Here is a 10,781-nt window from a genome sequence, read left to right as displayed (position 1 = left end):
TGAAGCTTGTATAATTTGGCAATGTCACCTTCTCCCTCTTCTAGTCACTGTTATATACTGACCTCATCTCGGTCCTTTTCCATTATTCACCAAAGATATGACTACCTGACCACAAAATTTGTAATCCCTGTGAGTCTTAACTATACACGTCGATAATTCATCCACTACTTGGCTCCTCAGTTCTTTACTTCCCTTCCATAAAGGAACGGCCATGCTGATCCTTCCATCATCTGACATTTTCTATTATCAATAATCGAAAATTGAAACATCCACCTCTCTGAATACTACCTCATCTTCTTTCAGTTTGCTTGTTCAATTACGTTCACTTCATCTCCCGCAATTATTCTTCAATCTCGTCAGGATGTACAGTGCCATGAGGGCTTTAGCCCTTTCCCTACATCACTTCCTTTTGTATTCACTGTGATTCATCATCCCTCCCAAAATCACTAATATCCTAAACGTCCTTGAAATATGTTTATTGTTGTTTTGTTTCTGCACCTTTCTAGAAAAATCTCAATCCTGCACCAATCTATTACCCCATTTCACCATTCACTTAATTGAGCAGCTGAATACTGCTATAGAAAGCTATGCTAGACTAACCTGGCATCACTATAAATTCATAACTAAAAGCCTTTAAAATGTACCAATCTTAATTTACACATTCTCTGTCAACTCTCTTTCCCTAGTGACTATTCCAAATCTTTTCCACTCTTCTCAAACCATGGATCCTCCACATAGTCCCCTTCATTCTCAGTAGACAACCTTACCTCCGACTTCCAGTTGCAAATCTGTCTTCCTCTCCTTCTCTCTCTTCTTACCTTAAAGGAAGTGTCCTTCCTCCTATCTGAGGCAATCAGACCACTTGCATTTTGGATTATATTACTTCCTGTATTCTCAACTAACCATCCTGTCCCACTTCTTTTCAACGAGATCCTTTCCAAGGACTTTTAAATGAGCTCATCTTAATAAAGGTTTCCCAGAAACCCACATCCCCTTTCAGTTTCTGCCCCATCTGTCCTCTTCCCTTTACCAATATACGTTTTGGAGAGGTGCTGATTCTCAACACAGTCTCCTTTTCCCCACAAATCACTCATTCTCAATGTTCTCCTTTCACTCCACAGAATAAATCTAGCTAAGGTCATAAATAATCTACAAGTGACCATATGACATGATGAAACTTTGTACTTTTGGCTCTCGTTAAACTACTCTCTCATTTCCCCTCTATCTTTCCTCTTATTCCTTCCCAGTCTCCTTTCTAGAAAAGTTGGGGATCCTGCCTCTACCAGATCGCTAGTTGAGTTTCCCAATACTCCTCATTAGCTTTAGGATAAATACAAAAATGTTTAACATGACTGTCTTAGTTAGACTCTACCAAAGTACCGTGGACTGGGTTGCTTATAAATAAGAGAAATTTATTCCTCACAGTTCTGGAGGCTGGACATCCAAGGTCAGGGTCTTAATATAGCTGGGTTCTGGTGAAAGCCCTCTTGCAAGTTGTAGACTGCTGACTTCTTGTGTCCTCACGTGGCAAAAAGAGAGCCAGAGATCTCTATGGGGTCCCTTCTATAAGGGCACTAATCTCTTTATATAGATTCTACCCTCATGACCTAATTACCTCCCAAAGTCCTCACCTCCTAATACCATCAAATTGAGAGTTAAGATTTCAACATATGACTTTCTGGAGGACATAAACATTCAGTCCATTGCAATGACCTACATAATCCTGCACAATGTGGTCCCTGGTTCCCCCTCTAGCCTAACTTCATACCATTCTTCATCCATTTTTTTATTCCTATCCATTCTTTCTTCCAGTTGCTTGAAATTGCCCGGTTCCTTCTGCAGGGCCTGAACACTTGTTTTTCTCCTCTAATTAAAACTCTTTTCACCATCAATCTCCCCTTCATTTAGTTAATGCTTTTCTATCTCTCAGCTCAAGGATCATGTCCTCAGAGAAATATTTATGACACCACCTCTGCCCGCAGGTTAAGTCAGGTCCAGTTTTTATGTGCCCTTATGGTACCTTGATCATTTGCTTCAGAACGTTGATCCCAGTTGGTGATTATGTATTCATCAGAGTGTTTAATGCGTTTGCCTCATTAGACTGTAGACTCCATAATAGTGTCCCACAGGGCCTTGAGGAGCTGTTCATTTTTCAATCCGTTATCCACACTGTTCTTCAGATTGAACAATTTTTATCTATAACCAATTATATGAATTCTTTCCTCATTCATTTTTATTCTGCTATTGAGTCTGTGTAGTGAATTTTTTATTTACTGTATTTTTTAGTTCAAAAATTTTAGTTGCTTCTTTTTTATATACTTAAATTTAAACACAAAGGATGTTTTATTCTTACGTGAGAAAGTACACATTTCAAACATTAATATCATTCATCAATCAGACTCATTCACTCATAAGAAATTTTTGTATAGCTATTATAAAGTCCCTGACAAATAATTCTAAATATCCCCAGTACGAAGCATCGGGTTTCTTTAAGCATACAGCTTGATATGTCATCACCTAGAAACCACAAGGAAGAACACATGGAAGTCTACAAAGGAGCAGCAGGGTTTAAGGGGTAATTTGGATCATGTTGAAATAGACCTCTGCAATAACTTTCTTATTGCATGTTTGCTCAACTCTCTGAGAAAGAAAGTGGTTATATGAACATGAAACAAACCGAAAATCTTGAGATTCATGGAGCTTTCATAGACCCAAACAAATGCATCTGTTTAATAGATTATACTTAGCACTTAATGTTATTGCCAAGTTTTGGTTTACACAAAACACTCCTATGAATATCTACAGTGTAGCAGTTATTTCTGAACTTGTACTTCTGGAAACTCACTGGGATGGACGAACATATTTTGCATGCTGTGATTATTGAAAAACATCTTGGCAAAAATAACAGAAAAGTAAATGAGGGCTTTGGAGTATAGTTGGGAAACGCATAAAGATTCTGGAACTAAAAGTCACAGAATGTCCTCAGCTAAGTGTTTATTCTGTCTTGGCATAAATACAATGAAAATATTCTAATATTAATCACAATGAATCATATCCCAAGAATATGGGAGCTAATGGTAAAGGGGGCTGGAAGAAGTTTCCTCACAGGCAGAAAGTTTTACGAAACCATTTACAGAGAGTCAAGGTGTTCTACTTTTCTGAAAACATCAAAAATATCATGACGTGTTGAATTATGACAGTGGTTCCTTTTTTCATGGTAAACATTCTTTTTACTCAAAATTTTATAATACACATCTCATGTTCTAATCACAGTTATTTTAGTAGCTACATAAAATTCATTCAGATTGTTTTCTAATATACTTAACCATTTCCCTACTGTATAAGTTAGTTACAAATTTTTTAAAGTTATTTTATTGAGGTAATAATGGTTTACAACATTGTATAATTTCTGGTGTACATTGTTATTTATCAATTTCTGTAAATACTGCATCATGTTCACCACCAATAGTCTAATTTTTATCCAACACCGTATACATGTGCCCCTTTACCTCTTTTTCACAGACCCCCACCCCCTTCCCCTCTGGTACCCAGTAATCTATTCTCTTTATCCATATGTTTGTTTATCTTCCAAATATGAGTGAAATCATGCGGTATTTCTCTTTCTCTGTCTGGCTTATTTTTGCTTAATATAATACATACAAGGTCCACCCATGTTTTTGCAAATGGGACGATTTTGTTTTTTGTTAGGGCTGAGTAGTATTCCATTGTGTATATATATATATATACCACATCTTCTTTATGCATTCATCCATTAATGGGCACTTGAGTTGCTTCCATGTCTTGGCTACTGTGAACAATGCTGCAGTGAACGTGCAGAGAAAGTGCTTAAGTCTCTTTGAATTGTTGATTTAGAGTTCTTTTTTTTTTCTTTTTTTTTTTCATTAATGTTTTAATGGTTTCTAACATTGTGAAATTTTGGGTTGTACATTTTTGTTTGTCCATCACCACATATATGACTCCCTTCACCCCTTGTGCCCACCCCCCACCCCCACTGCCCCTGGTAACCACAGTCCAGTTTTCTCTGTCCATGTGTTGGTTTATATTCCACATATGAGTGAGATCATACAGTGTTTGTCTTTCTCTTTCTGGCTTATTTCACTTAACATAATGCGCTCCAGGCCCATCCATGTTGTTGCAAATGGGACGATTTTGTCTTTTGATAAATACCCAGTAGTGGGATATCTTCATCATATGGTATTTCTATTTTTTAATTTTTTGAGAAATCTCGATACTGTTTCTATAGTGGCTGTACTAGTTTGCATCCCCAGCAGCACTGTATGAGGGTTCCCTTTTCTCCACATCCTTTCCAACATTTGTTGATTTTTGTCTTAGTAATTATAGTCATTCTGACAGTTGTGTAGTGATATCTCATTGTAGTTTTGATTTGCATTTGCCTAAGAATTAGTGATGTTGAACGTCCTTTCTTGTGCCTGTTGGCCATCTGTATATCTTCTTTGGAAAAATGTCTGTTCATATCCTCTGCCCATTTTCTGATCAGGTTGTTTGCTTTTTGGTTGTTGAGTTGTATGAGTTCTTTGTATATCTTGGAGAATAACCCCTGGTCAGACATATGATTTGCAAATATTGTCTCCCAAGTGGTGGATTGTTTTTCCGTTTTGTTCATAGTTCCTTTGCCTTGCAGAAGCTTTTTAGTTTGATGCAGTCTCATTTGTTTATTTATTATCTTTTCGTTTCCCATGCCTGAGTAGACATGGTATTTGAAAGGATGCTGCTAAGAACGATTTCAAAGAGTGTACTGTGTATATTTTCTTCTTGGAATTTTATGGTTTCAAGTCTTACATTCAAGTCTTTAATCCATTTTGTGTTTATTTTTGTGTATGCTCTAAGATAAGGGTCTACTTTCATTCTCTTACATGTGGCTTTATAATTTTCCCAACAGCATTTATTGAGGAGACTTTCCTTTCTCCCTTGTACGTTCTTGGGTCCTTTGTCAAAGATTAGCTATTCCTAGATGTGTGGTTTTATTTCTTGGTTTTCAATTCTATTCCATTGGTCTGTGTGTCAGTTTTTGTGCCAGTATCATGCTGTTTTGATTATTATAGCTGTGTCGTATATTTTGAAGTCAGGGATTGTGATACCTCCAGCTTTGTTCTTTTTTCTCAGGGTTGCTTTGCCTATTCAGAGTCCTTTGTTGTTCCATATAAATTTTAGGGTTCTTTGTTCTATTTCCATGAAGATGTTATTGGGATTCTGCTTGGGATTGCATTGAATCTGTAGATTGCTTTAGGTGATATGGACACTTTGCATTTATTCTTCCAATCTATGAGCATGGACTATCATTTCATTTCTTGTATATCACCTTTGATTTCATTCAAAAATGTCTTATAGTTTTCAGTGTATAGGTTTTTCATCTCCTTGGTTAAATTTATTCCTAGACATTTTATGTTTTGCTGTTGCAATTGTAAATGGGATTGTATGCCTGAGTTCTCTTTCTGTTTGTTCGTTATTAGTATATAGAAATGCAACTGATTTTTGTAAGTTGATTTTCTATCCTGCAACTTTGCTGTAGTTGTTGATTATTTATAATAACATTACGGTGGATTATTTATGGTTTTCTATATGTAGGATCATGTCATCCACAAAAAGCAAGAGTTTCACTTCTCCTTGTCAATTTTGGTACGTTTTATTTTTCTTTGTTGCGTAATTTCTCTGGCCAAACCTCCAGTATTATGTTGAATTGGAGCGGCAATAGTGGACATCCTTGTCTTGTTCCTGTTCTCAGAGGGACAGCTTTCAGGTTTTCCACATTGAGTATGATGTTGGCTGTGGGTTTGTCATATATGGCCTTTATTATGCTAAGGTACTGTCCTTCGGTACCCATTTTATTGAGAGTTTTTTAAATCATAAATGGATGTTGGATCTTGTCAAATGTTTTTCTGCATCTATTGAGATGATCATGTGAATTTTATTCTTCGTTTTGTTAATGTGGTGCATGACATTGATTGATTTGCAGGTGTTGAACCATCCCTGTGTCCCTGGCATAAATCCCACTTGATCATTGTGTGAAGATCTTTCTAATGTATTGCTGTATTCAGTTCACCAATATTTTATTGAGAATTTTTACATCTATATTCATCAGTGGTATTACCTTGTAATTTTCCTTCTTTGTGTAGTCCTTGTCTGGTTTTGGGATCAGAGTGACGTTGGCCTCATAAAATGAGTTAGAAAGCATTCCATCTTCTTAAGTTTTTTGGAATAGTTTGAGAAGGATAGGTATTATATCTTCTTTGAATGTTTGGGGGAATTCTGCAGAGAAGCCATCTGGTCCTGGACTTTTGTTTTCTGGAAGGTTTTTCATTACTCTTTCAATCTCTTTTCTTGTGATTGGTCTTTTCAGGTTCTCTATTTCTTCTTGATTCAGTTCCGAGAGGTTGTATGAGTCTAAGAATTTATCCATTTCTTCTAGATTGTCCAATTTGTTGGCATAAAATTTTTCATAGTATTCTCTTATAATCCTTTCTATTTCTGCAGAATGTATTGTAATCTCTCCTCTTCCATTTCTAATTTTATTTATTTGAGCCTTCTCTCCTTTTCGTTAGTGAGGCTGGCTAAATATGTGTCAATTTTTTTATCCTCTCAAAGAATCAGCACTTAGTTTCATTGATCCTTTCTACCATTTTTTTAGTCTCTATTTCATTTATTTCTGCTCTAATTTTTATTATTTCCCTCCTTCTGCTGACTTTGGGCTTTGTTCTTCTTTTTCTGGTTCCGTTAGGTGTAGTTTAAGATTACTTATTTGAGATTGTTCTTGTTTGTTGAGGTGGGCTTGTATTGCTGTGAATTTCCCCCTTAGAACCACTTTTGTTGCATCCCATAAGAGTTGGTATGATGTTTTCTCACCTTCACTTGTCTCCAGGTATGTTTTGATTTCTCTTTTGATTTCCTCATTGATCCAATGGTTGTTCTGTAGCATGTTATTTAGTCTCCACATATTTGTGACTTTCCCAGCTGTTTCCTGTAGTTGATTTTTAGTTTCATAACATTGTGTTTGGAAAAGATGCTTGACATGATTTCCATCTTCATAAATTTATTGAGGCTTGCCTTGTTTCGCAACATATGGTCTATCTTTGAGAATGTTCCATGTGCACTTGAGAAGAACATATAATCTTCTCATTTTGGATGGTATGTTCCATATATATTTATTAGGTTCATCTGCTCCAGTGTTTTATTTAAACCCACTATTTCCTTGTTGGTTTTCTGTCTGAATGATCTATTCATTGATGTAAGTGAGGTGTTGAGCTCTCCTACTATTATTGTGTTGCTGTTAATTTCTCCCTTTGGGTCTGTTAATTGTTGCTTTATATACGTTGGTGCTCCTGTGTTAGCTGCATATATATTCATCAGTGTTATGTCATCTTGGTGGAGTGTCCCTTTTATCATTATACACTGCCCCTCTTTGTTTCTCATTGCCTCTTTTATCTTGAAGTCTGCTTTGTCTAATATAAGTATGGAAACAGCTGCTTTCTTTTGCTTACCATATGTTTGGAGTATCATCATCCATCTCTTCACGCTGAGACTGTATTTATGTTTAGAGCTGAGATGTGTTTCCTGGAGGCAGCATATTGCTAGGTTTTGTTTTTTAATTCATCCTCCAGTCTATGTCATTTTATTGGAGAATTCAACCCATTTACATTTAGAGTGATTATTGATATATGTGGGCCTAAGGCTACCATCTTATCTCTTGTTTTCTGGTTATTCTATATTTCCCTTGTTTCTCTTCCCTTGTATTTCTGACTGCCATTTCAGTTTGCTGGTTTCCTGTGATAGTTTTCTCTTTATTTAGAATTTGTGTTACTGATCTGAATTTTTCTTTACTGGTTACCATGAGGTTTGTATAAAAGATCTTGTAGATGAGATAGTCCGTTTTCTGATAGCCTCTTATCTCCATTAACCTAAGCAAATCCTATCCCTCCCGCTTCCCCTTCTAAGTTATTGTTGTCAAAATTATTCTGTTTTGTGTTGTGATTTTGTGATTAAAATGATGTTTATAGTTATTTTTGATAACTATAGCTTTTCTTCCCTTTATCTTTTATGTTGTGTTTGCTAACCTGTTCTGACAGAGTGCTGCAATTTTCTGATTATGTCTGCATATTTATCTCCTAGCACAAGGCTTTGGAAACCTTTGCCTTTTTGTTTCTGGTAGGAGGGCTTCCTTTATCATTTCTTGCAATGGAAGTCTAGTGGCAATGAACTCCTTCAGCTTTTGTTTATCTGGGAAAGATTTTATTTCTCCATCGTATCTGAAGGATAATTTTGCTGGATAGACTATTCTTGGCTGAAAGCTTGTGTCTTTCAGTACTTCGAATATATAAGTACAATCTGTCCTAGGCTGTAAGTTTTCTGCTGAGAAATCCACTGAAAGCCTGATGGCAGTTCATTTATAGATTGTTCTCTTCTTCCCTGCTGCCCTTAATGTTTTTCCTTTGTCATTGACTTTTGCCATTTTTACTGTTATATGCCTTGGAAAAGGTCTTTTTGCATTGATGCAATTAGGAGTTCTATTGGCTTCATATACTTCTAAGTCCAATTCATTCCCAAGGTTTGGGAAGTTATCAGCTATTATTTCTTTGAGCAAGATTTCTGCTCCTTTCTCCCTCCCTTCTCCCTCTGGAATACCTATAATCCTTATGTTGTAATTCCTAATTGAGTAGGATGTTTCTCAAAGAGTTTCTTCATTTTTTTAAACTCTTAATTCTCTCTCCTCCTCCACCTGATGCATTTCTAAATCTCCATCCTGTAAATTACTAATTCTGTCCTCCATAATATCAGCTCTGTTTTTAAGGTTTCTACATTGTTTTTTATCTCATTAATTGTGTTCTTCATCTCAAGAATTATTTTTTTTAGACTTTCAATCTTTTTGCAAAAGAATTCCTTCTATTCATTAATTTTATTCCTGCGTTCATTGAACTGTATTTCTGAGTTTACTTGTAACACATTGAGTCTCTTTATGACAAATATTTTGAATTCTCTGTCATTTAGATTGTAAATTTCTGTGAGTTCAGGGTTTGTTTCTGGAGACTTGTCATTTTCCTTCTGCTCTGGAGTGTTAATGTAGTTCTTCATGGTGTTTGATGAACTGATCCTTTGCTGGTGCATAGTGGTAGTATCAAGTCGCAGATTCCACCTTCCACCTCTGGGGAGGCAGGACTTGTGTTTTCTGGACCTGCTGCATCTGATAGAAGGTGTGTCAATAGGGCTTATCTGCATTTGCCCACTGGCCACAGCCCCTTGGTGGGTCACAGATGCATGCACAAGTCCTCTGTTGTGGAACTGCTGCCTTGGCCAGGAATGGCCAAACTGGTAGGCTAGGAGGGTGGGGAGGTGAGAGGCATGTTTTTCCACGTGTGTGGGCCTTCTCTGCACACATGGGAAGCTTTCCTGGGCTGCTGGCCTTTGTTGGGGCATGCACAGGGTGGCTGAGCCACATCACTTGGTATGGAGCATTTCTGAATCCCAGGCTGCAGTGCCCAAAGCAAAAGAATGCTGGCTGCTGCTTGAGGATCCATGACCTAGATCACTGCCACTGTGGAGGGGGAGGTGATCTGCTCTCATTCTTCCACTGCTTCCTGGGGACCCAGTACCCCGTTTTCAGATGTATAGCTGAGTGGGTCTCTCAGATGTTCTGTTGTGCTTTGTAGGGAATCCTCTGTTGGTTAATGAATGTCCATTTGGTTGTAAGTTAGGAGAAAGGGACTAATGGAACAGCTCACTCCACCATGATGCTGACATCATTCTTATTTGCTTCATTTTTACTGTGTCTATTTCTCTGCTGTGAATGAGTATCTCCCCATTCATTACAACTATGCTTATCTGTAGTACATGAAATATAGTTATAATGGCTGCTTTAACATCTTTGTCTGATAATTCCAACATCTATGTCATCTTGGTTTGGCATCTGTCGATTTTCTGTTCCCTTAAGACATTCATTTCCTGGTTCTTCATATGTCAAGTATTTCTGGATTATCCTGGACATTTAATTTATAGACTCTCAATCTTGTTAAAATCCTCTGAGGAATATTTAAAAATCTTTTGTTTGTTTTAGCAGGCAATCAACTTGCTTAGTTGCAGATCATAAACTCTCTCATTTTCTGTGGGCATTGGTCCTAACCTCAATTGTTTCCAAAGGCTTTGTTAAGCTACCTTTGGTCTGTCCCATGTGTGAGGCACTCAGGGGTTAGTCTGTGACTGGGAGAGTGGTTTGTTTGAAATCTTATTTCAGTTCCTAAAGCCATTGCTATGCTGCTTTGGGCCTGTCTCATGCATGCACAGCTGGAGGTGATGTAAGACACTTGGTGGTGTTCATACACAGAATTAAGGAACTCCATTCCCCAGCTTTCTCTCCCCTTTATTCCATGCAACCCAACCCCCAGCACACGCTCTGTATTTCTCAAGGTCTCTTTTCCTGGTTTCTCCAGTCAGAAAATGAGTTTTATTAATGCATTTTAGCTGCCCATAATGCCATATATATGGCCTGCCCTTTGGGAAAACCTGCTAGAGGAAAAAAACAACCCAAAGGATTGCTCACACTCTCTGTGGACTATAGGGTCTATTTCCCCAGCACTTTAGGCCATAAAAACAGGTTTTCTATTTTAGTTTTGGCCTCCTCTGCTGTCCTTGCATAGTTGCATGACTGGGGCCTGCCTTCAGGTCAAAGAAGCAAGAGCAGGAGAAATCCACTCCTGTAGGTTTGACTCTCCTTCACAATCCATCTGCTTTTGTTTACTTCTCAGAGTCCTCAG

Source organism: Ceratotherium simum, unplaced genomic scaffold (genome assembly GCF_057802395.1).
Source record: "Ceratotherium simum simum isolate JZ-2026a unplaced genomic scaffold, ASM5780239v1 HiC_scaffold_43, whole genome shotgun sequence".
Lineage (NCBI taxonomy): Eukaryota > Metazoa > Chordata > Mammalia > Perissodactyla > Rhinocerotidae > Ceratotherium > Ceratotherium simum.
This window is presented reverse-complemented; position numbering follows the sequence as displayed.